The sequence below is a fragment of the Zootermopsis nevadensis genome, unplaced genomic scaffold, assembly GCF_977971745.1.
Source record: "Zootermopsis nevadensis isolate Lab colony 2312 unplaced genomic scaffold, Znev_1.0 Znev_ptg000022l, whole genome shotgun sequence".
In the NCBI taxonomy this organism is placed as follows: Eukaryota; Metazoa; Arthropoda; class Insecta; order Blattodea; family Termopsidae; genus Zootermopsis; species Zootermopsis nevadensis.
In genome coordinates this window covers 16,344,179-16,369,605 of record NW_028259154.1, presented here as the reverse complement: position 1 = coordinate 16,369,605, position 25,427 = coordinate 16,344,179, and the positions used below count along the sequence as shown (strand labels likewise).

Genomic DNA, 25,427 nt, shown 5'->3' with positions numbered 1-25,427 from the left:
AATAATAATAATAATAATATAGATCTTAAATTAATAGTCTGTGAGGGTTTGGATTGTATTCAACCGCCTCAGGGTATGGTCCAGTGGGTATCAGTTGCAAACACAATAATGAACTTCCTGGTTACATAAAAGATGAGATTTTTTTTAAACAATTGAGCAACTATCAGATTCTCACGCAGTCTGTTTTGTGGAATTATGTCTACGATGTGAAACAGATTGGATCACTATATACCGGATACTGGGATCGACCCGTTCTTCAAGTTCCTGAGCACTGCGGGTCTCAACTTTTCGTTGTCTTTGATCTATAGAAGTTAGTAGGACTCCTTGGACGAGGGATCGGCCCGTCGCAAGGCCTCTACCTGTACACAGGACAGCACAACACAGAAAAACGCGGACAAACATCCATGGTTTGAGTGGGATTCGAACCCACGGTCCCAGCTACCAAGCGGCACAAGGCCCACGTCTCAAACCGTGTGGCCACTGCGGACCCCTTGGATCACTATATAGGACCAGTATCTCGTGTAGACCTACGACCATGAAAGTTGGGAGTAAAATTTATACAGTTTTGTCTTTATTCAGCTTTCTTCTAGAACAGTCTGTCACAGGTCTCCCAATATTTGGAGCACGCAAGGAGTTAAAAATCTCCATTCATTACCTAAGCTTCAAGCGTTACAGGATAAATCAATCGGTTTGCTAAGATTTAACTTACATCATGGATTAAGTTCTCCGAATAGTTTAATACGGGACACGGAGGGTCAAAGCGAACGATGCGTCTACTCAGAGCCCTAATTAACTTTCCTGGGTCACCACTTTTGATAACAATAAAGCCAATTAATGCACTGGGAAACGTACTTCAAACGGAAGCTTGAGTTTCTGGAAAACAATATCGAATTATACAGGTTTCCTTTCCGTGCTAACTTTGCTTGAGCTTTTAGCTTCGGTCCATACAGGACCACCGTATTTACAAACCGCCGGCAATTAACCGCTTTTATTTATCCAATGTCAGTTCCTCCAATTGACGCTGTGAAGCCATTCTTAATGCATTTCAAATTTCCTCTTTCAGAATATCAATCTACCAGCGTTTCAAAGTTTAATTAAAATGGTCCAGGGGTTATTTATTTTCGTTACTTTAACCTTCACTCGGACTGCGAACTGGGAAGACCTTGATGACGAAGAGCGCTGAAACCGTCCACAGCCCAGGTTACAAAAGAACCCTTATTTACTGGCTTGATGACAGCAGGGGTAGCGATTTTCTCTAGGCCATTGCGTCCTGGTTTTGGTCTAGTGTACATTTAAAAAATAATTGTATGTGATTTTAAAATTTCTTTCTGAGAACTGGTGTGGCTTTAACAAAATAGTTCCAGGAAACCGGCGTGATCTTGTTTGAGCCGGGTAAATTCTGCCTCTGTTATTACAGGCCTATTCTCATGTACATTGACGACTCAATGATATTTTCAAATAATCATGGTCTCTCAGAAAAGAACAAAAATTGTTCACTTCGGTCAGTGCGTTAAAATTAATCTCCTTACTTTCTCTAAGCTCATGTTTCATATCAAAATTCTCTTTACAGGAAGAAATTAAGTCTGTTTTACGAAGTAAAGGCCACTTCAATTTGGTTCTGAATAACTCGAACACACCGCCGAACTAAGTACAAAAACGAATCTCGAAAGTCTGAAAAAAAGTTAATTCCAAATATTTCTACGCTACATGTGTGGAAGGGAAGAACAATGGAAGGTATTAAGGCAGGTAACTACTTATAATGGGGCTAATAAAGGGGATTCTCTATAGCCTTCCATGTGCGCAAATAAGTTTGTTAACAAAGTCTGCAGGTCCTGGGCATTTTAATAAATAGCGAAACTATGGCCAGAGAGAACAACGGAAATTGTTATGATGATAATAATGGCTGGGCATCAAAGTTAGTAGTTAGTATTGGCTTGCTGAATAAACATGGGGAAATAGTTGTGCAGTTTTAATTACCTAGACTGTGATACCTCCTTTTATAATATGACTAAACTAACTTAAGGAAGAAGAGTTTATTTTGAGAAGCTGACAGCCACTCAGATAGTCAAGAAATTACCTGCCTTGTAAGTACCTTAAGATTTAGTACCGTGCTGGAAAGAGTCAGCTATTTTATTTCGTCCTTTGCCATATGAATCCAATCCACACCACCACACTTCATTCATTAAAATAAATGTTAATATTGTTCCAGAAATCTAAGGATAATTTTTTCAAACTATCTATCTATCCCCTTCACGTTTTCAGACTAAACTTTTTTGAGCATTTCTTAATATGAGGACATTAAAAATAAAAGTAATAAACAGCACATTAAATCTGAGAACAGCTTGGTACCATGCAGTTCAGAATCTTTTGTCTCCCCGTCTGCATATACCAAATGAAAATAAGAAAACAATAATTTATAATTCAGTTCTTGTATTGCGTGGTTCTGAAACTTGGTCTCTCCAAATGAAAAAACACAGGTTGAGGGTGTCTGAGAACAGGATGCTGGGATATATATTTATTCTCAAGCGAAAGTACAGGAAATGGAGAACATCAAACAACGAGGAGCTTCAAAATTTGCACCTACTCTTCACCACATGTAATTAGTGATAAAATCAAATATAAGGTGGGTCGGATGGCGGAGAAGGAAAAATATAAAATTAATTAACTGAGGAACTTGAAGGAAACACACAACTTAGGAGATCTAAGATTAGATGGGAGGATGATATTGAAATGAATTCCTAGGTAAGAGCGGGGGGGGGGGGGGTCTGAGGCGTGGGCCTTGTGTCGCTTCATCGCTGGGACTGTGGGTTCGAATCCCACTCAAGCCATGGATGTTTGTCGGCGTTTTTCTGTGTTGTGCTGTCCTGTGTACAGGTAGAGGCCTTGCGACCAAGGAGTCCTACCGAATGTCTATAGATCAAGCCAACGTAAAGTTGGGACCCGCAGCGCTCAGGCACTTGAAGAACGAATCGTTCCCAGTAGCCCAGGTAAGAGGGTGTAATGATTTAGAATACATTTGTGTGGTTGAGGAAATGTTCAATAGCATTCTCTTGTGAACATGGTAATTAACTTTGAGATTCGGGTCCCACAAAAGGTGGAGAATTTCTTTACCAGCTGGACGACTATCAGCTTAACAACGAGTACTCTATTTTCTGTTACAGTGCAGTAGCTTTCTTTAAGTCTAGAATTGAGGGAGGCTAATACGACATTCTTTTCTTGTTGTATGAACATCAGATATTATTGAAAATAGGTCCGTATTTACAGTGTTACTTAGGGCTGACCGTTCTTACAATATTAGCAAATTTCTGGCTATCAAGATTCTAATTAAATGCATTCTTACATAGACAATTCCGAATTCAAGCAGGATGTGTGTCCGCGGCTTCTTCCTAGCTTCACATAAATTAATTGTTATACAAAACACTACATCCCAGAGGAATACAACGCCAGATACAATTCTTCCCAACAATAAGCATTTCGAGTATAGAATCCTGCTTACAAATACGGCCTATATTCACAAAACACAACGATGATGGTTATTTTGGCCAGTGTAAATGGTATACACACAAAATGCTTATAATCGGCTTTTAGAGCACTTAGATTCGGTTTACCTAGTACTCGCCGTTTCCATGGATTCATCCCTTGTAATACCTACGCTTTTCTTTTGTTTTTCGAACATACAGCCATTTTAAACTCAACAGGGGTCTCTCTCGTGGGTTTAATACCATGGCGCTGGTTGTTTGTGGCACTTGAAAATTAAATCCAATGGTTAAAAAATGTTTGGTATATAAATGCATTATAACATTGGCAAAGTTAATACCTGCAGAATCGGGGAGGATTTTCAACGAGGGAGTCTGTAATATAAGGAATTAACTTTTAATTCTCTTCGGGTTTTTATACAGTGAAAAGCATTTTCGTAAGTCTATTCGCCGGAAAAGTGCTAGATATGTTTTAATGTTATATATTCCATTCCAAAAACGCGCCCATCCGTGAACACAGTGGGCCAAGTCTTTGTATGTACAGGAGATGCTGCACCGACCATCTTTCTTGCAGTTTCCATTGATCCCTTTTCTCCAGGGGCTGGGAACACATTACGACAAGTGCGAAAGTCAGTCTATCTCAAGCCTGTGGCTCTTTACACTTCCTCATATTTAGTTTTCAGTTAGTCTGTAATCTGGACCAAATTAAACCTCGACAAAAAAGAACGTTTGGGGATCTTCAATATATTCTTTGTACTATTTAAATGTATTACACCCACAGCATGGTATAAGATAGTCTATCGATGTCCACTCAGATTCATCTTAACGCACGTCTGTAACACCTTAAAAACATTAATTACATTATAAGATATCTTGTCTGCGTTAATAATTAAAAATTATTTTTGTCATAAAATCTCCACTGGTTATAAAGTTACAGAATACGTTCATGTGCTTGTACAGAAGATACGTAAGTGTCTTCGGGGTCAAACTGTGTAATGCAAAAACATCTGTATACACTTGTCATATCTTTAGCTGACTTGAAGATGAAACAAATTGAAATGTGTCAAGTCAGAAGAATTCACGAAACTGCTAATTTGTTTATTGTGCATGCCAGAACGTTTAGATCATAAGAAGTCAGTATACACAAATTTCACACTGAAGCAGTTCCCTGTCATACTTTTTATTCATAAAAATCTGGAGCCAGAAAATCGTTAATGCAAGATGTATATATAGGACCACTGAATGTATCCGTAGGCGAACTGCTATTTTTCAATTTCTTTTCCAACAGACCCCTAAATTATAACCGCCCTATCTCGTACACACATCATTATTCAGGAACCTATAAGCAGTCCTTCATAATTTCGAAATTACACAGGAATTTGTAATTTTACTGTGTGCGAATCCTAAATATCCCGATGTTTACACTTAGCAAGACAAAGATAGCGCTAGACGCGAATAAATAAAACACGATCCCAACCCGTGACAGCTGCGGGTTGTGGTCTTCAACTGTTTTGGTGTGATAGGTCGACCGAACACGAGCGGAGGTTTATCACTTATTTATACCAGTTCCAGTCGGTTTTTCTCTCTTGCTACATGCATGAAGTGTATATAGCCCAGTATTACACGTATAAAGGGGAGAAAGAGGGTGGCTACATTCCATTAGGAGCTTTCAAAACGTCTGTTCTTTTGCGTTCAGTTCCGTAAATTTTTGACACGTTTGCCTCCACTCTCTTTTTTCGGATAGGATGAGGAAGTTAAGAGCCTCATGAGGATTCTCTGGCGCATTTTTGTACCTCTATTTCACTGTGTTCTAACGAATGACGTCTCATATCATATACGTGATATCAGACGTAATGGGTAAGTAAATAATAAACAACGATAGTTTTCCAACGTGACGCCAAGTGGGAATAATATTTCCGTTTATGTATTTGACTGTGATTATAAATAATTCACTGTGCCAAATACACATTGGTCCGCGGCGCTAAAGCCAGGTCATAAATTATCGGTAGGGCATAACTGTAGGTAACAGGCGATCCACACACACAGTGACACATAACACGTTTATTCTAAAACAAAATTTTTGTTATCATAATTCCAGAGTAGTGTGTCAGGAATGTTAGAACACTCCTTTTGACGATAAGTGATGGAGACCAGACATCATTTTATAACAGGCTTCAAACCCTCGGTACACTTCCTCGCTCTGATTCCAGCCAATTGCAAGGTGCAGTCACACATAACATGATGGCTGAGTCGGCTATTAGCATTTACATAATAAAAACAGTAAAGCTGTCCCGCTGTACGACATGTAAGCACTTGTGGGGAGAGCGGGTATAGCCCCTATTCATTCTAAACCTCGGCACAAGGTAGGGGTGAGTGTTCAGCTTCACGCCCCGGCCGCTCTTTACTCCCGAGGAAATTACCCTGGTACCCATTGGACGGGAGAACTCTAAATAAGCCGTGTGAACAATTCAAATCGTTAATTAGTTTGCCATTAAGCCATAATGTCCTGGTTATATTTGCTTATCACAGACTTTTCCCGAACTGACCTGCGAACTAAATAAATAGGTTCTCTGTTCTGTTTGAGCTGTTTTAAGGGAACAGTTACAGTGATAAGCATTCCTGCCATTGTTTTCTTTCGGTACGATTCTGTAACAGGTGAACACTTTATTCATTACTATATGTAGTATAAATGCCTTCTGAACAATTTTCTCACCGGCTTCTACACAATACATGAGATGAGCTGTCCTACCGCCTCTCGCTCATAAGAGTTAATTTAATCCTGTTCATTGTTAGCAACGCTTTAGGTATTCCGGTCCAGAGATGATTAAACTGTGGAACAGAACACCTAAGAAAACAGCAGGAATTTTATTTTGTGTTTGATAATATAAGTAGTTAATAATTGCTGAGCTCCCGGTTCAAGTCTGAGTCCGAAGACCACCTACGTAAGTATTCAATGAAGATAGCCTAACAGGCCAAAAAAAGCGTCTTAGAATAGCCCTAAATAAAAGCAGACACCACGGAAACGAATTAAAGTATTAAGAGTGTACTGGCTTAGGTTTAAAGTTTTCCTTTGGACAGAACTCCCATTGTAAACTTTCTGTTATAAATACTAAAATAGGGGTCGTACAAACTTCAAGTTTGCAGCAACATTAGGGACATCTGATGTAGAGACCTGAAGTTATGTATAGTTACATAACGTCCCATTCAATTTACGTTTAGGTAAACGGAAAACACCAACATGACGGCAGCACAAATTACTGAACTGTTGTGACGACTATTGGTTTAAAGAACGTAACGACATTTTATACAATTCTTTTTTTTTTACTTCTGATTGTATTTCTGTTGTTATTTAATACAAAGTATTGCGGACTTTACTTGGACAAATGTTTTCCTAAGTACATGGGCGATATTTAGAGCACTTTTTAAAACATTAAATAATTATATTTTTTTGATAATCAGAAGTTCGGTTTTAAAGCAAACAGAGTTTAAAATTTTAGTATGGGCCAAAGTATCATTTTATTTGGGTTGTGGCATTATGAATTTCAGTATTTTGTGTTCGGTATGTTAAATCTCATTCTTAACACTTGGGCTATAGACTTACGTGGGCGAAATTTTGGTCTCTGATCTACTGGCAGCATCGTTAAATAAACCAAAATACATAAATTCCTTGTGAATAAGTGTACGAGGTGCGATCGGAAAGTTTCAAGACTGCGCGTATAAAAACCCGTACACTTATCTCAGGTATTAAATTCATCCATCACCCTCGAAGTAGTTCCCCTGGGAGTGAACACAACGATCCCAGCGCCGCTGCCAAGCCTGGAAGCATCCCTGGAAATCTTTCTTTGTCAGCCTGTCAAGCACCATCTGCGATTCTCTCTGAATCTCTTCTATCGTCTCAAATCTCCTTCCCTTTAGCTGAATTTTCATCTTTGGGAAGAGGAAGAAGTCACACGGAGCTAAATCCGGCGAATAAGGAGGGTGCGGGATGACGGCCATGGTGTTTGAGGCCAAAAACTGCCGAACTTTGAGGGCGGTTGCGCCACTTTGCCGGCCGCTTCCGTCTCACATCTTCACGCAACCTCCCATAGCCTATCCCAACAATGTCGCACAAGTCGTTGATGGTACGACGTCGATCTTCGTGAATGGCCTGCCGAATCTTCGTAACATTTTCGGGCGTTGTGCTCGAAGATGGTCGTCCAGAACGCTCGTCATCATCGACAGAGGTTCGGCCATTTTTAAAACGTGAATGCCACACAAAAATTTGTGCACGACCCATTGCGGACTCCCCAAATGCTTGCTTTAGCATTTCATAGGTTTCCGTAGCCGTTTTGGCGAGTCTTTGGCAAAATTTGATGCACACGCCATTCCGAAATCGCAGGAGGGTCGGTGTAATGCACTACCAAAACGCCCGTAACTAAGAAACAAATGCTAATTCGATAATGCCGGCTGGCACACTGATTCACTATGAATGTAGGCCGCACCCCCTAGTGGCAGAAGTTCGTACTACATCCGGTTCGCCCTCTATTGACCCAGTCTTGAAACTTTCCGATCGCACCTCGTAAATGGCCTTATTATAACGGGTTATATTAAAACCAGCACTGTCTGATGCTTCGGAGTTGGGAGTATAAAGGGGTGTAATGTACATCCTAGGGAACTCTTGAACTTATTTTCACGCGGTTCACTAGTAATCACAAACGAGGCTCTAGCAACCGAGTGTTGGTGGTACAGACGTTATGTGTGGATCGGAGAAAGTCCCGTCAGGCTTTACTAAAAACCGATTTAGAGATCCCTTCAGTGTAGTTTTTAATTCTAACATGAAATAATGTTTGCCATGTTAACAGATGCATATAACCAGAGCTGTTGAGTCGACTACAGAACTTCTAAACAAACAACTTAACTCTTCGGAATCCTAAATAGCACAGCTATTACGGAAAGTACTTTTAATAGCTAATCGTTTTAATAGTTAACAAAACCCACAACCTTCTCTGCTCGTACACCCGATGGTATGAAGCTTTAGAAATTAATACAGCATTATTAAAGGATCAATCACCACACGCGCGCGCAAAATAACGGCGTCGCGGATGCTCCAGTGTGTACTGAGCTTCCCTAGGTCGATCTGTAAAGGGAGTTTGGATCACGTTGATAGTTGTGGAGCCCTTTTATTCCTCGCCCGGCAGTTCGAGACGTGTCACGTGTGACGTCATGACAGGTACCCCGCTGCTAAAGTCATTTGGGACTTTACAAGTTCAAAAACAGTTCGGACGGCATGCCGGGAAAGTAATGGAATATTCTGTGAAGCGTGAAAGATTAAATAAACTTCACCTGAAAATATTAAGAGTAGTAGGGTTTTTTATTTCATTTTCTAGCTAGCATCGGGCCAATAAATAGGCCTATCTAGAAACTAAGCAACAGTCACGCATCGACAATCGCAAGGAAAGAGAAGAATTTCGAAACCGTACCTGAGACTTAGATCACGGAATTTCCGGTATATAGACGGCCAATCAATGGCCTTATAAAATGTTTCATTCGTCATATGAATTAAGGGTCTTAAAATTCAGTCCCTCGTCCATAAATTTCGGGATTATGAAACCGTTCCTGAGATTTTGGACATGGAATTATAGTTGTAGGCAGATAATCAGTGGACTTAAAAGAACTCAGAAGTGGGTACTACGAATTTCTTAAACGATCCAGTTCGTTTGGAACGAATCACCTTCGCAACCGAATATAAAAAAATACCAGGGGAAAAAACCCGAGAGAATTTATTCCATTGGAGACACTGTTGCCATATCTGTACTTCTAACATACATACATATTTTTCACACAAAACTTTATGTAAGTTTATGATCAATCAACATACAATCTGTATGTCTAGCATATCTACAGGATGGGTGGGAAGTAAATAGGCATTAACTAATCGCTATACATTGGAAATATAGAGGTTATAACCATTTCTCAATGCCTACTTACTTCCCACCCACCCTGTAGATGTCTAGCTTTCACGATTTCTTAGTCGTTATTAAACCACAAACCAAAAAGGTCTATCAAGTAGCCTGGAGGTTAATTACTAAAGAGAAAGACACACGGGCTTGATGATAACATTAGGGGAAACGGGCTACGATCTTCGGTAAAGGGAACGCGATAATTAAAATTGCATCTAGGACAGAGTTTGTGATTGGCCTTTGTTTCAGCAAAGCTGAACCGTCGGATTGTAAGTTAAGTTTCTAAGAGGCAAAATGTGCACTGCCTTTGACTCGAAACGCGGTCAGACGGGAGCCGGATGACTGCAGTTCACGTCATGATTCTCCGCCCAACAGCGTGGGTTTGTCTCCTGGGGTCTCTATTTGGTCAACCCGCGACCGACACAGAAGGAAACTTGCAGGAACAAAGCAGACATTCTCACACAACAGTCCGTCTTTTCGTTAAATTTAAATTATTTTGATGCAAAGCCTATAACTGAACGAATAATGGTTAAGTCATTTACTTCTATATGTTCTGTCTCTAAAACTATTTGATAGCGTACGATAAAATTTGGTCCTGGAAGGTGAATATAATTTTTGTTCCAATCGGTCCAATAACATATTTATTTTTTTAAAGTCAACTCCAATTTAATCGTTGTTAAATACGTCTCATTACCTAGCTATATCTAGAAAATTAAATTATATGAGGCTATTATTTAAAACAGGCTTCCATGTGGTAAATATTTAACGAAATACAGTCAGACAAGAAGTCAAGCAGACGGCCCAGTAAAAGTAGTTTAGTAACCATGGCTAGGCAGTCACTAAGCTGGTAGGTCATTTTGTCAATAAATTTAGTTTGTAAATGATTTAGTTTCAATCGGTCAGTTTTGCCGTCAGGCAGTCAGTTGGAAAGTCACTGCTGCTTATGTAACTAGTAAAAATCAATACCCTACTAAAATACAAGGTCTCTTTACCTCTGCACCCACTGCATGACGACGTACAGAGGGAGCAGATATATAGCTCGATACATTCTTAACCTCGGCACTGCATGCAGGTAAAGGATCAGTTTCATGCTTCGGCCGCTTTACTCCCGAGAAGAAACGTAGTGATGAGAATAAAAGTGTTTGTCCCTGCCGCGAATCAAACCCCGGCCTTCCAGGTGGTAGCTACTCGCTTCACTGACTTTCATACGGGCCTTCACATTCCTGAAATGTTCAGTTACCGCCGGCATACACGTACCACGTATTTTACAGCATTTGTACATAGCGTTTCCACACAATAGCCAGTGCTGCTGCAGTGTTTGCCGGAGTTCTTCTGATGATGATGGATATTGTCACCGCTGAGGGGATCCTCTGTAAATCTTCCGACCGCTGGTTTTCATCTTGTGACGGCAATAATAAACACTTAGCTGAGTACATATTTACATGGCGGTCGCTCAGTTCAATACACCTCTCGCTGTTTACACATCTCCCTCTCTTGTGCCATTATCCACCACAGGTACTTAAATATGGGAGTTCTTAGAATTCAGCTTCATTGATTTTCCTCTAAATAACTTGCTGAAATTCATGGTGATTTTATTGCTAAATTTTATAACTGACAAGAATATAAATGTTCAAAACCGTTAACAATAAACCCACTATTCTAGCATTCATCTACGTCAGAAAAATATACCGTCACATGAGACGAAATAATAAGATAAATTAATGTTTATAAAAGCTTTTCCGCGTCGAAATAGCATAGGCTCACGCTTCCATCTGCGCCTGGGTCTTCTACACAGCTAAACAGCCACTTTTCTCCATTTTTTGAAATTAAGGTTTTGTACTACATGTCCAGCTCATCCCGATTCTTTTAATCTTCCAAATAGTACTTGGCGAACAGAACAAGTCACAAAATTCGTCAGTTTCTTGTGTGATTATTCACGTCTACATCCTCCTGTTACACCCCGTAAGACCAAATAGTGTCTGTGGTAAACCACGGTAATTCTTGCATTGTTGCTCGGTGACGTAAACTTTACAGCTATACACTACTGTACGTACATGCAGCCCCTCTCTCCTCCCCTCTAGTGCCATCGCAGAATACAAAATTTACCCTAGATCGGCAATCCTTGGTCAGACAGAACATACTTATTCTCTCTTGAGTGAAGTAAACTTGTTCTAGTACTTAATTAAGAACCATGCAATGAAGGCGTATGGAGAGTGGAGGTACAACTCTACACATTCTTAAATTCTCAACTAGGTGGTGGTAAGTGCTTTGCTATGGACCGTTTTATCTCTGGGGAAAGAGCCCTTGGTACGCACTGGACTAGAAGCTGCGCGGGCCCCAGAACCGGTTTGAACTCAGTGGCGAAGAAAAAACTAATCCCTGTGCCTACCCAGAAACAAACTCTGGTCTTATAAACCGCAGCCTGGTTACTTTACTGACAGCGTTATGTCGGCTTTTCGTCTTGTTAAGCGGTACATAAAAGTTAACACACAGCACCTCAAACTAGCCTATGTTTTGAATTCTGACATTCTAAATGAGTCAGTTTCCGAATGTTTTCATGCGTCAAATCCAGTAAGTACAACAGAGAAAATAATAGATAAATAATGCACTCAGCCATCTATCAATGACTTCTTTTCGTCTCGATTTAAATTCCAAGGCTTCCATTAAATCAAGTCTAAGGCTTTTTACAACTCTTCCAAACACCAATAAACACGGCCTCTTTTAAATCTTCATTGTCTGATGTTAATAGTAATACTCATAAATAACAATAGTGAAGGAGTTACCACGTACGGAAGAGGACATGAAGAATATGAAGAGAGAGTGAAAACAAATAAGACTACGTGGAAGAAGAATAGGAAAACAAACCGCTCCTAAACACCATTAAGTAGAAAGAAACCCTTAAGTGGCTGAGAAACGTAAACTGAGAGGTTTTTAATTACTGCTGAACAAGTAGACACGAAGTCATGAAACCAGATACCACAAATAAGATAATTCAAACACTGCCAGGCTCACTTCACCCTGTCGCTCAGTTCTGATCCAGTGCCCATGGCAACAGTATCAGTCATCCATCGTTCAAAGGGATCAAGGCACATTATTTAACTGGAGATTCAAAATCGTTAGCTAGAGGTACAGCCAGACTGTAGCTTACTGAGGAGTTACGCTTTGTCCGTGAGCAGTGAGGGTGTGGGCGAGAAGGAAAACTGTCTAGAAAAGTAATTCGGTCAATCAGACGTGACTTTAGTAAGGTAAGAAACTACGAACTACTCGTATGTTACTGTTCCGCCAATGTTATATATTATTGACCAGGTCTTCACGCCCCCCCCCCCCCCTTAACAATAGCCGGAGTCGTACTACTTCTAGAAAGCTGGAGCTAAACTCATAAGAGCCGTCTTTACGCACACAGAAAGTTCGATGCGATTTATTAAGGTTTCATGCCCGACCGAGAAAAGATTTCCAAGCAAAGAAAGGCAGTCATCTCGCTTCATTTCATTTACAGTTTGTAGTTAACATTTGTCAATTACCAGAATTATGGAACTTCGTATAATGCAGGTAAAGTCCCTCCCACCACTGCAGATTGGGTAAATTATCTCAGTGGCAATGTGTTTCATTTTCAATTGGAAAGTTGATCTACCCAGTTCGAATCTTGGCTGATGCACTAGCTGCTAGTCCTCTAATGTGTTTCTTGGTTATACTCGGTTCCTCTACGAAACCAGGGCTGCATGTTTTCAAATTCACCTGTGCGCTGTAATTCTCTTATCACATTCGAAGTGTTTTTGAACTGACCAAGGCATTTTGTTATCATTTACTGATCCTTATCACACACAGGCTACACTGATAGTTCGCACATCAAGGATCCTCCTTTGAAAAAAGCTATGACCACTGCCTTTCAATGAAACTGTTTTCGTTTCTTATTGCAGAGGTCACATGTTCAAATCCCGGCACAAGAATCGGCTATCTAACTCGAAATGTGTGTAACTTTCCTCAGCCTCTTCAAGAACATTTCGACACATTGATTTAAAATAGGCCACAACAACTTCCTTCCACACCATTTATATTATGAATCGTAATTATATCTACAGTTTATAAAGCATTGTCAAATAACCCGCGAGTCAATAAAGCAGTATAACACGCAGTTGATACCAAGTTCGAAAGGAAAAGCTTACAATAGTGATTACGTGGAGAGGGCTCATAATTAATTATACGATTAAGTGACCTGCAGTCTTATATTGATTTGCTGTGCAGCAGCGCGGAGCACCTGGCAGGTCACACACGTCACGGATTACGATATGAGCGCTCTGAGGGGGAGAGACAGAGTCTTAAAGGATGGAACATGCGTCCGACTAGCCTTGCACTGCAGTGGCACCAATTCAGATGTTATTTCTTTTTCCGTTTCTATCTCAGTTGATTTCTCTGATGTATGAGGCAGCAAGAATGCATAGAAGCTAACTTCTTCCATAAACCAGACTTAGAGTCGGAGTAGCTCAATCAGATTTACTATGGTTCGATTCCCGGCAGAGGCATAGATTCTTCACTTCGCCACTGCGTCTAGATCGGCTTTTAGGCCCATCCAGTGAGTACTGGGGGCTCTTTCTGCTGGGGTAAAACGGTTAAGGCGTGGAATCGATCTCCGCACTCCATCAAGTGCCGAGATTAAGAATGCGTGGAGCTATACCTCTATTACCCTTACGTCTTTATCCTTTCGAATTGAAAGACACAATTAACAAACAAAATAAACTAATTTGGGGAGAACGTGTGTGATGTTCGTCACAGCAAAGGTTGATGTTACATCCCCCGAAACATTTAAGATGATCTAGTGTTCGGTTGTAACTCTTCACTTTGCAACAAATCTTTCGTAAAACAATATGCATGTGGATTTTAAATTAATACCCACTACAAATTATAACAAACAGAAACATTTATAAAGTAAAAACACTCATATTAAAGCACGACGTTAATAAATCATTTGAAAAACTGTCGAAATTTAAGAATCGCTTAACAAAAAGAGGCAAAATATACACAAAAAGTCATAAAATAACAAAAATGCCTCAGTGAAGGTAGTTTATTTTAGGGCCGAGAAACTAGAATCATCCGATGGGTAATACCTACAGGTCTACTGGGACGTGAACCTAAGTACGAACAAAAGTTCAGTGTGCGTAACAGAAAAACGGCATTTGAATTCTGTATACTTGTTCCACCTCGCTAGTCGTAACAGGCCTACACTAAGAAGACTTACACTGTGGTGCGTCTCTATTGAGAGGAGTTTCAACATTACTTTCCATAAGATACAAAGACGTGGGCGGAAATAAAGAACACCTGCTGTCTTCCTATGGTAGATTTGTTCGGAAAGCCCTACAACATAGGGACCACAGACCAATCACCTTCCCGAACTTAATCAGGTCAGAGGAAGGGATTCAAACAGCACATTAAAGAGTGGTATAAAGACATTGTTTGCAATGAAAACTGTGGATGCCTCGTGAGATTGAGGTTCTCGCGGCGGCGAGTATGAATATGGCTGTCTGCTGGGTGGTTGCGCATTGTAGTCTGGTATAAATTTACCGACGTTTAAGAGATGCTTACTGCCTCTAAAATCAGGGCGATTGCCTGTAGGGGAAACATTTTGAAAAGTGATCCCTCGAAAGCAGAGGGGATGGGATTATAACATTGAGATGGATCTTTGGAAATAAGTTGTAAAAATGAGTGCTGAAAGTTTTGTTACAACAGCCATCATGACAAAATGTTAATCTTCTATTACAGATTTTACCTCCAATGTTGTTGTTTAATAAAGCACACGATGCATCGGCTCCCTGGACCAACTGGCAATTGTTTTGCATTTGTCAATGTTCGAACAATTACAGTATATTCTCCCAATAAAATTGTTCATTTCATTGTCCATGTTTTTTCATTTGAAAAAAAATATAAGCAGACCATGGAATAAAACATTTTCAGTATAATACGTCAAGAGACAAATGCGTTGACAACCCACATAATTTAAGTATATAAATTCTAATGAAGAATAGAAGTTTACCATCTCAGACATCATACATATTAAAAGAATGAACAGTTACTGTGAACCTGCCTTTTTCCAGTTAAGTTACTGACCACTGAAATATTTACCTTACCCATACATTGTGTCTACATAAAATAAGAAGCAGAGGCCGTTAATGGTTGATGTTGAAGTATTAACCACATTACTGTTGATATATTTATTGCACCTACATTAAAATGCACTACGAGGCAAAATAAATTTAATATGTCCCACAGTTTTCTTTATTTTATTGCGTTTTTATGAACGCAAGGTAATAAAAATGGCAGTCGTATATAAATAATTGTCTTGCTATTCTGGCTCTATATAAGCATACACAGAATGATTCAAAAGTCCCTGTGTACCTACAATAACAACGTGTGTCGGAAGTGGGGCACACACAAGTCACTTCTCCACCTCGGGTGTGTGTGCTTGCTCACAGAGACTTTTGAATAAATTCTCACTTTCAGCAACTGTTGTTCTCAATTGTACATGGGGACTCTTGAAACACTCTGTATACATTCTACATTTTCTACTTTCTACCCTTTCTATCGATCACTTAGTGGCGATATGAACTACGGTGTTGTAGCAAGCATTGATTACCATAGCCAAACATTGCGTCACTTTTGCAATGCTAATTGGTTACAGGTGCTCATTCTACTGAGGAAGGGTGGATTCCCATGGGTTCTGGACCATGCTGGAATTAGTGTGCCGTGTCAAGAGCAGTTGTGGTACTTTGAACAGCAATCCCCTTGAATTTAAAAAAAACAATTCGCATTCTCTTACCAGGGTTGTTGACAACAATGCCATTTTACATCCGAGCTTTCAATGTTTTAAGAACTGTTTGCATGGGTGACACTTAGTGAGTTATTCTAAGAGGAAAGAACAGAATGCTGAATAAAATATTTGGAATTAAACGAGAGGAAAAATAACAGAATGCTGGAGAAAATTACATAACGAGCTTTATAATCCGTACACTTTAACAGATATTATTAGAGTGATCAAATCAAGGAGGACGAATTATACACAACATCCAGCAAGCACTTTATTGATGAAAACATTATACAAGATTTCGATAGAACATCTTAAAGGGACTAGACCGCCCTAGAATTTTTGTAGTTCCTTTCGTCTGTGACTCTTACTCTAAAGTCGACTTTACAAGTCGAAATGCTTACGTCAGAATGCAACCTTGACCTAGTGATCATAAATCCCTATGTTTATATGAGAATATAGAACACAGTGTTCTTTACCGTAAATCGATAGCTCTTCAATTGTAACAACAAAGGACAGTCGCCAATGCAGAAAAGACGAAGAGAACAGAAGATAAGCAATTGTCACACGCCAGCAGAAATGCTGGTAGGACCAGCTGCATGGCACACATCAGTTATCACACAGTGCATTTGAGAATGCGTAATTCACAACTGAAATGCAGGCACTGAAAAAGGGTTCATGCTCTGACACCAGTTGGAGTTTAATGTTAAAATATTTATCGTATTGATGACTTCAGGCAAAAAGGAGTCTGGAAACTTCTGTTTATTTCTCCTTATTAAAAGTTTTAAAACTACGGGCACTGCACATAAGTTTAAGAAAGAAGAACAGTGGTAGTTTTAACACTAAAATTACTGAAAATTTGTACCTTATCATTAAACTTAACGGAACTCCTTTTCAATGTCAGTAATTTATCTTTAAATTTTTATCGTTAAAGAGGAAATTTAAGTCGAATGAAACTGTCCATTCCGTCTGCAATAGTGCATACACGACTAGCATTGAGATCGTAGTAGATAATAAGAAGCCACACTTTTCGACTTCAACATAGGAATAAGTATCCCGAGAGATTTTTTTAAACTGTTCTCACTCAGTGTAATCCAGCGTCGAAAGTAATTTGCATAAACCACACTTCTGAATTAAAATACTATCCTCAGATTTATCACTAGCTATTACATAGTCTAAACACAGACCACAGTGCAGTGCCGATACAAACATAATTTTACAAGGCGCTAAGGAACAAGAGACGAAATAAGCTCCAGTATATTACACGTGTTTCCAAAACGCATTTTTTGTGAATTTGCCTACCTCATTGGCCTTGATACACACTTATTACAGATACAAACCTATTATTTGAAAGCTAATCACACTGCATAGATTTACATCACGTAATCAAATAATATTTTTTCCTATATTTCGTTAAATATTCACAGTAATAAAAAACATGCGCACTGATCAAAGACGAGTGTCCCAATAAATAACAGTGTGATTCTTGGATCATAAAACCGCATTTTTGCAATCACGAATAAAGGCTAGCTTAAAAACTGAGATACTTTAAAACACGGTGATGTTACAAGTTAAGGAAGGTAATGTGATAGTGAGTTAATCCTAAAACAACAATTGTTTATTGAGCCTTAGCGAGACTCCCGACAATGTGGGAACAGTTAGATGCCAATTTAAATTGGTTTAAGGTATAAATCGGCGGGAAACTCATTATCGCGATCTGATACAAGAGAGTTGGTCAGTTCGTTTCAGTGAACGCGTACCTACAGTTATTCAACCTGTGTAGGGACTGTACTTTGTTGTTCCGCCGCATATTGTAAAGAGATAACCAGCTTCATTAGAGGTCTATGTGGAGAGCCCCTCTAAGCCCTAACGGCTGCTGAACGCACCTCAGGGGAAATTCAACTCAAACAGTACGCAGTGGATTCCTTTATCCTAAGTCTTCTGTTGCTATTTGTAATACAGTAAAAACTCGATTATCCTGACCAAGAGAGACATGGAGGTCATCCTGACCAAATATACTATCCCCAATTTGTCGCATCTTATTTTCATAGTTAGCAGTCACCAGCTTGGAATAATAGTGACCCACATACGTAAGAAACAACACGTCACATGCTTAATCTAGACACACAAAACGCATAACACACTGTTGCATGCTGTAGACGAGTGGCTCCACCATGCACTAAATCACTAGGGAATTTTGATTTATAAAAATATTATTACACCTGTATACCTCCCTTCGCTAAAATACGGAAGACAGTTTGCCAACTAATTTATCCTGCGATGTTCTTGGTTGCCATTTTATATCAATTTTCTCACCGAGTCTTGAGTCCGTTTAAAGAACCGCGTTATAACTTAGGCGTTCTTTATATAAAACATTCATAAAATTAATGCACAATGGATGATAAAGTGTGTTGTTTCATCTTCGAAACAACTTAACTATATCGTTATTTATTATTGTGGTCTACACTAAAAGTTGTCGACCAGTTACAAATGTAATGCTTTAGAGCCTTTAAATAATATTTAATAATTCAGCTCCTACATACAAAAAACACAATTCTTCACCATTACAAAGACAGACTGGTTATTGGTATTTAAAGACATAATCTGTTTACAGTGGGAATTATGCAAAACACATAAATAAAAAATGAATAGTTACTGGTGGTTGGGGCATTTAGGTATAATTGGGCTTGAAAGGGTTAATAAATATCAGTACAATGTAACTCATACTCTGAACGAAGCTCAAATCGAAAACTATAGTATGTCTCGTGGCATAACAATAAATGCATGATTTCATTTTGATGTATAAATTTTGTCGTTTGTTTTCTGAGTTATGATTATTTAGTTCAAAAAGCTTTTCGATAAATTTCTGGTTCTGCGTATTGTGATAGGCTTTGTAACAACAGGTATCCATCTTCAATAACGAACATAAAGGCCAGTGAAGTAAGCAAATCGTATTTGGAAAATGTGCTTCATTGAAGTAAGCTACATTTTCCAATTCTTGTTATTTGATCGAGCAAGGGCACAAAAAGATGAAATAGAAACTAAAGGATTAACATAAAGGCTACGTCTGTTGACCTTGCTTCTTCCTGTTTTGAGTTAGAATAAATAATACATAGGATAAAAAATAGAAAAAAGCTGTCTACATTGTATGAAATTAATTCTAATACCTGTTATTCCATATCGTTCATGCTTATTTATTTCTACTCCGCGGTGGTTGGTTAAAAATGTGATAATCACAATGTAGAGCACTCCAGCAGCTACGAACTTCATAATGTCACCTGTAGGTTTGTATGAACTTGTCTGCCTTTTTTTTAAATTTTATATGACCTGGTGGCACAAAAACATGTGAAACCGTCAGTCGTGGTAAAAAATAATTAAAAACATCAATAACACACATGGATAAAAGTTTTTGCTCAGGCAGTGGTGACACCCTAAATACGCATAACAAATTTGTCCTCCCCAGTTTCATCACTTCAATCTCCCTGTCTATCCCTCAGACTAACCCTCCGTTGGAGGAGCTCCGTGCGACATTGTGCTAAGTCTCCTCACGTAACATTTCATACTTGGCCTATGGCCGTAGTTTTCGCGTCATCGGAGCAACTGAACTAAACAAACATCAAGGGCACGACATATCTTGCAGGTAACTCCATAGTGCAGACCTTTCACTGATATGTTTATTAATCAACTGTTGCGCCAGTTTAATTCCGCACTGCCACATCCAGTTTCTTCCAATTATATGAGAGGACAATATTAACGTGGTCTGATCGCCCTGATGATCAAGGCAGCAAGGACCTCTGAAACGTCAGTAAACTCATACCAGACTACACGGTATTACGACCCAGGAGATGGTAATCTTCAGGAAGGTTTCCTTTGAGCAGAGCTCTAAATTTCAGATTCAGTTGTTCGCTCTTAGGCTCAGATATGCTCCTGTGAACATGTTTTGAACTGAACTAGAGATATGACGCAGGGATTCTAACAGTTTAAAACTATTCTGCCGATCAAGAAATTACTTATCCATTCGTTATAAAACCCGGAGGTTTAACACAGTATAAAAAAAATTACAACTGAATTCTGTCCACTTTACGGGAAAATATAATTACATCTGTTCTGTTACGTATAAGAATAACAACCAAATTACAACAAAAATCTTTTAATTTTTCCAAATTCATAAATAAAAATTTGCCAGATAATAAGTTTTGAGGTTGAAAAACGTCACGCCTACAATAAATAGCTTATAACATAAATATTTTCTGTAATTGTATAGTTATTCTTCGAAAGTTTATATTACAGCGGCATGCGTTAAAATGTGAATTTCTTCAAATTTGTCTCCGATTAGGACACACAAAAGTGAAGGTAACGTGATAAACCAAAGCCGTTAATTTCTTAATTTGGACTTAGTTCGCTTTCGACCACACTCTGGGATGTCTGCGAACACAATTTTAGCGAAGTTAACTCGGGGCTGTTGCTATAATATACAGGTAGGTCTGTGTGGGGACCAATTAGTGGTAATTGCTAAGTCTCTTTGTATGTAATGAGTACGACATACCGTGCATACATATGTAGGCTACCGGTGGAGGAGACAGACTCCACTGGCTTAGGCCCCTCTACAGCGATAAGCCCTACCAGTATCTTCACGACTACCATACGTGGACGTTAATTTCGCAGGATCGTTATTGTTTTTATAATTACCAAAGACAGCTGCGTCTATTATCACCATTTCCATGAAATGGACAGAACACATACTCCTGTGCAGACTAAACCAGTAGTTTTTAAACTGTGAGACACGACTCACGGGATATATTCAGATGGAATAAGCATATGGTAATTAGTTGTGGTTTCTTACTGTCCAAACATGACACTTGATCATTCAACTTGTACTGGACAGATTGGACTGATGTCTATTCTAACTATGCGATCGTGATGTTCGTTTTCAAGAGAATGGTCGTATAATAGGCTAAAGTAACCAATAAGAAGTTCTGGGAAGGACTTGTGATTCTGTGCGGTGAAGCTAGCAAGAACTATAATATAACATTCACTGTCATTTCTGTGCATAATTTCCCCTTCAACAGATTTTGACTAATCAGAGTTAGCCAAGTTTATAATTATTATCGTATAGAACTTTTTTTCTTCTGTTATGACTAAGTTTCTTAACATTAATGAAATCGCTCAGGCAGAAGAAAGGAAGAAGAAAATTTAAAAATAAATGAAAGATAGAAGGTAAGACGAACAAGGATCAGATAAAGAACAGAAAGAAACAAAAATAAAAAACTATACAGAAGAAGAATGCAAGTAAGAAAATTAAAGACACTTCAGGCAATCATTACTTAACACTAATTAAATGCACGTCAGGAATCACAAACTGAAATGTTTCAGTGGTGAATTACCGCCGAGGGACTCAGATGCTGTCTGTCAAGAATTCGAGACCAGTTTCTGTTCCATTACAAAGTGTATTAATATAGACAATCCAAAGCAAATATTCGTTACGGAATTCAGAATTAATTTTCTCACTCAGGAATTGCTAGTCTTGGAGCTGTATTGATAGCAAGTGCAAATATAGACAGAAATAAAACTACAATTTCTGTTCATTAACTTAATTATTTGCACAGATAGCAAAATTCATATTGCATTAATGATATATGAATATTTCATGTTACAAGTCTGTTCGTTAAGACAAACACGAAGCTATTTACAATTACTAACATTCGCCTGTAAGTTGAGAAAATAATTCCTTATTCCACATGTTTGATACCTCATTGAGATTCCTCTTTGCAAAGAATTTGTAAATTCGGTAGGACGTCTTCGGAGCAAAATAAGACTAAATGGAAAGAACCCTGAAAATGGCCACCACATACTTTAAAAATCACAACTTAATATCTTCTCATTCGAAGGTAAGTACTCATTCAAGCAGCACAGAAAACACTAAATAATTCTAGTGTATTATTGTGTTTTATACCTTAGTGCTTTGACCATCCTTGTCTCTGCCCGCCATGCTGGGGTGAAGGCAGGAACCAACACTTTTAAATAGAAACGACTTCAAAGCGATGATAGGATAATAATGAACATGGCAGTGAAGGGCAGAAGGAACCTAGGACTCGAAACCCTTTGAGTTGGTGACGGTGTAAAAATACGCAGAATGTGAAGCTTACCACGGGGCAGAGAAAATGTACAGCATTATTATATGCATTTAGGTTGTTATGTGTAGACACACACGGACTTTGCAAAGATTTTCATCGAAACGGCCCTTGAAACCAACCGGCAAAAGCAAACAAGCTATAAATGTCTGAAGCATGCGGCTGTCACGACGGTGAATATGTCAATGTTGTTCTTATAGGTTGTGATGCTTTGTGGACTTATGAATTGTTACAAAAGTTCAAGGAATATTTGTAACCACCTACAAGACCACATGGCATTACAACCAGAAGACATCGATAAGCTTTAAATGTTTCACGGAATAAATTACGTTAGGTTCGAAATAGGGGAAAACTGACTGTTCAGTTTTTAAAACTGGATAATAATGTCCTGATCTGTTTATATGGCTGAAGAGATAAATATAAAGACCACGTTTAACAAGATGGATAGTATTTGACTTGGTTCATTATTGAGGATTCAGTCTAACAAGTCCGTTTGATTAGAAGCAAAGTCTAGATATAATATACGTCTACAAAATGATGCCTATATTGACTACGATAAAGTTCAGTTGAAATGCTATAGAGATTTTGTATTGGAGTCACGCGGGCATTTGGAATTGGAAATTGGGATTGGAGCGGAGGCGTAGAGGGGGTTTGGGAAACTCTGGCTAGGGGAGGTGGGTCGTACGGCAAAGTTTCTCACCCCTATTCCTCCTCATCCCACCCATCATTTTCCCTAACTCCGGTTGAATATTACTGTAACGAGCCTTTCACATTGCCTAATTGGGTGAATTCAGGAAACAATGACGCTCAGAAACTCTGTAAACAATTCGAGCGCAACGCGGCACCAACCAAGTGATGATGATGATGATGACTATGAGGAGGAGGAGAGAGAGAGAGAGAGAGAACGAGAGCATTGTTGCGTCACTCTCTCCTGCTACGAATCTTGCAAAAATAGAATTAGAAACAACAAAATAAAGTCTAGCCAACAAAATCTCTCTTGAAACGCGAATTTGACTTCAGTGTGTACTAATACTGAAACTATACACTGATGAATGTTATTATACTTCACAGAGAATAGAACACAAGACTCACTGCGTGGTCTCTGCTCGCTATCTGACAAGATATTCGCAATAGAGTAAACCCCCTAAAGTTGGACACCCCTTTATATTCGACACTTTTAATTGGAACCGGCGAATATCCTACAATTATACATGTCCATAATACCCTTAATCTTGGACACCCCTTTAATCTGGAACTTGGACACCCCTTTTGTTGTAAGTTGGACAGGTTCATGCACTTAGCTTCAATGCTTTTCAGGAAAACATTTACAGTTTCATATTTTGTTATTTTGAATTTCTGACTGATGAATGCCATCTGTCTGGAGGATTAGCTTATGGTTGGGGGTGGGAAACATTGGACCCATCATTGGAATGCAGTGAAAATTTTCAGTTATTCTTTTGTCGAAACGTTCACTGGACTACAGTATTGCAGAAGACACAGTTTTAACTCCATCAGTACTGTGCTTGCATTTAAGTTCAAACTGTGTTAACAGAAATGGGATTTTTTTTTTGCGATGGGGATGCAAAAATTGGTGGAATTAACTTTAGAAAATTTAATTGAGGCAGGGGTGTAATGTGCGATGCATGGGAGTGGGCTTCAAAAGATTATTATTAATACTATTGTCATTAATTCTTAATTCAAGTAAGCCTACAGTAGTTAATGTATGTAAGTAAATAGATTATATTGTCATTAGACCACAATCTGAAAGGATTTTTCCCTTTCCTTCTATCTTGGACACCTCTGTAATTTGGACACATTTTCGTGAAACCGCAAGTGTCAAACTTAGAGAGGTTTTACTGTTACTTGGCATTCTCGTGTTATAACACTCTCTCATGAAAAAAGGCATACATAACTCTTGTTATAAAACTATTACGTTGACACAAATCGCTCGTGAAAATACAGAACAGTTCCCTAAAATCAGATATATAATGTTACCTTCGTGGAGTAACAGTTAACAATTTTTGAATTAGAAGTTTGGGAGAATCTTGGTCCTGAGGCCGGCCGTCTTAACCGAGATTTATCATGTTATCTTCTTAGTTCTCCAAAACGAATAACCTGATAGTACATTGACAGACCATGATGATATCCTTACACACTATCTAAGCTCATCAACAATAACTTTTGGCATGGAACTTCTAAAATACAAAAATATAATTACGTTTAATTTTTCAAAAATTAAAATGTATGTTTTACAACTCATTGTATTAAATTACAGGAACAAATTTCAGAATTTAAAGTATTGTTTTAATATGCTAACAGAAAGTATTGTGGATTATACGTGGACATGAAAAGCATGAAAGCCGAGCATTGATTATCTGCCCCGAAAACAATGAACAAGGGGCTAATTGGTTGCCATGTAGACACCGTTTCTATTCAGTTATGAAAGCAGAGGATAATAAGTAGGCCTTCGGGGATACGAGAACACAAAGGGGCATGTTGAATGACAGAATAAGAGAAAAAGCATAAAAATGTCTATTAATTTGTTTTAAACAATCTCACCATACACTTTTTGTTACAGGTACTCAGGTGACATTCTGATAGTTGCCTATCAAATTTAATCAGTGAAAGACTTCCAGTCTAAAATGATAGACGAAACCACACCAAAGGACACGCGAAGAAACTCTGTGAAGCCTTTTTCAGAACTTTGTAAATTACATTTCTAATTTTCTTTTTCTAAATTCTGAGAATTTTGTTAGTAATGTCGAATGTTACAGTCTAGTGGTTAGCACCTCTGCTTCGTATTCGGGAGGTCTCGGTTTCAAATTTTTAACCCGGAGACCGATTATACTGAACTTTTAGGTGATTTTCTTCAATCCATCCATGCGAATGCCGAGATAATACCTAAGTCAGGCATCTGAATTTTGAGAATGATGAAAAATGTCGAAGTCAGAATTCTGAAATATTTTTATAATGATTATTAAATTATACTAAATTTGGATTTTAGGCCTATTTTATTTTACTACATGCACATTATTTCAGAATTTAACACAAAAACTTCGTGGGATTATTTCCAAGAATTTAAGCACCT

At 38.6% G+C, this 25,427-nt stretch overlaps 1 protein-coding gene across 2 annotated transcripts in view; it reads right to left on the bottom strand.

Moving 5' to 3' along the window:
• LOC110833901 (uncharacterized) overlaps window positions 1-25,427 on the bottom strand; it is a 442,516-nt gene that overhangs the window by 386,439 nt on the left and 30,650 nt on the right. The gene's annotated exons all lie outside the window — the stretch shown is intronic.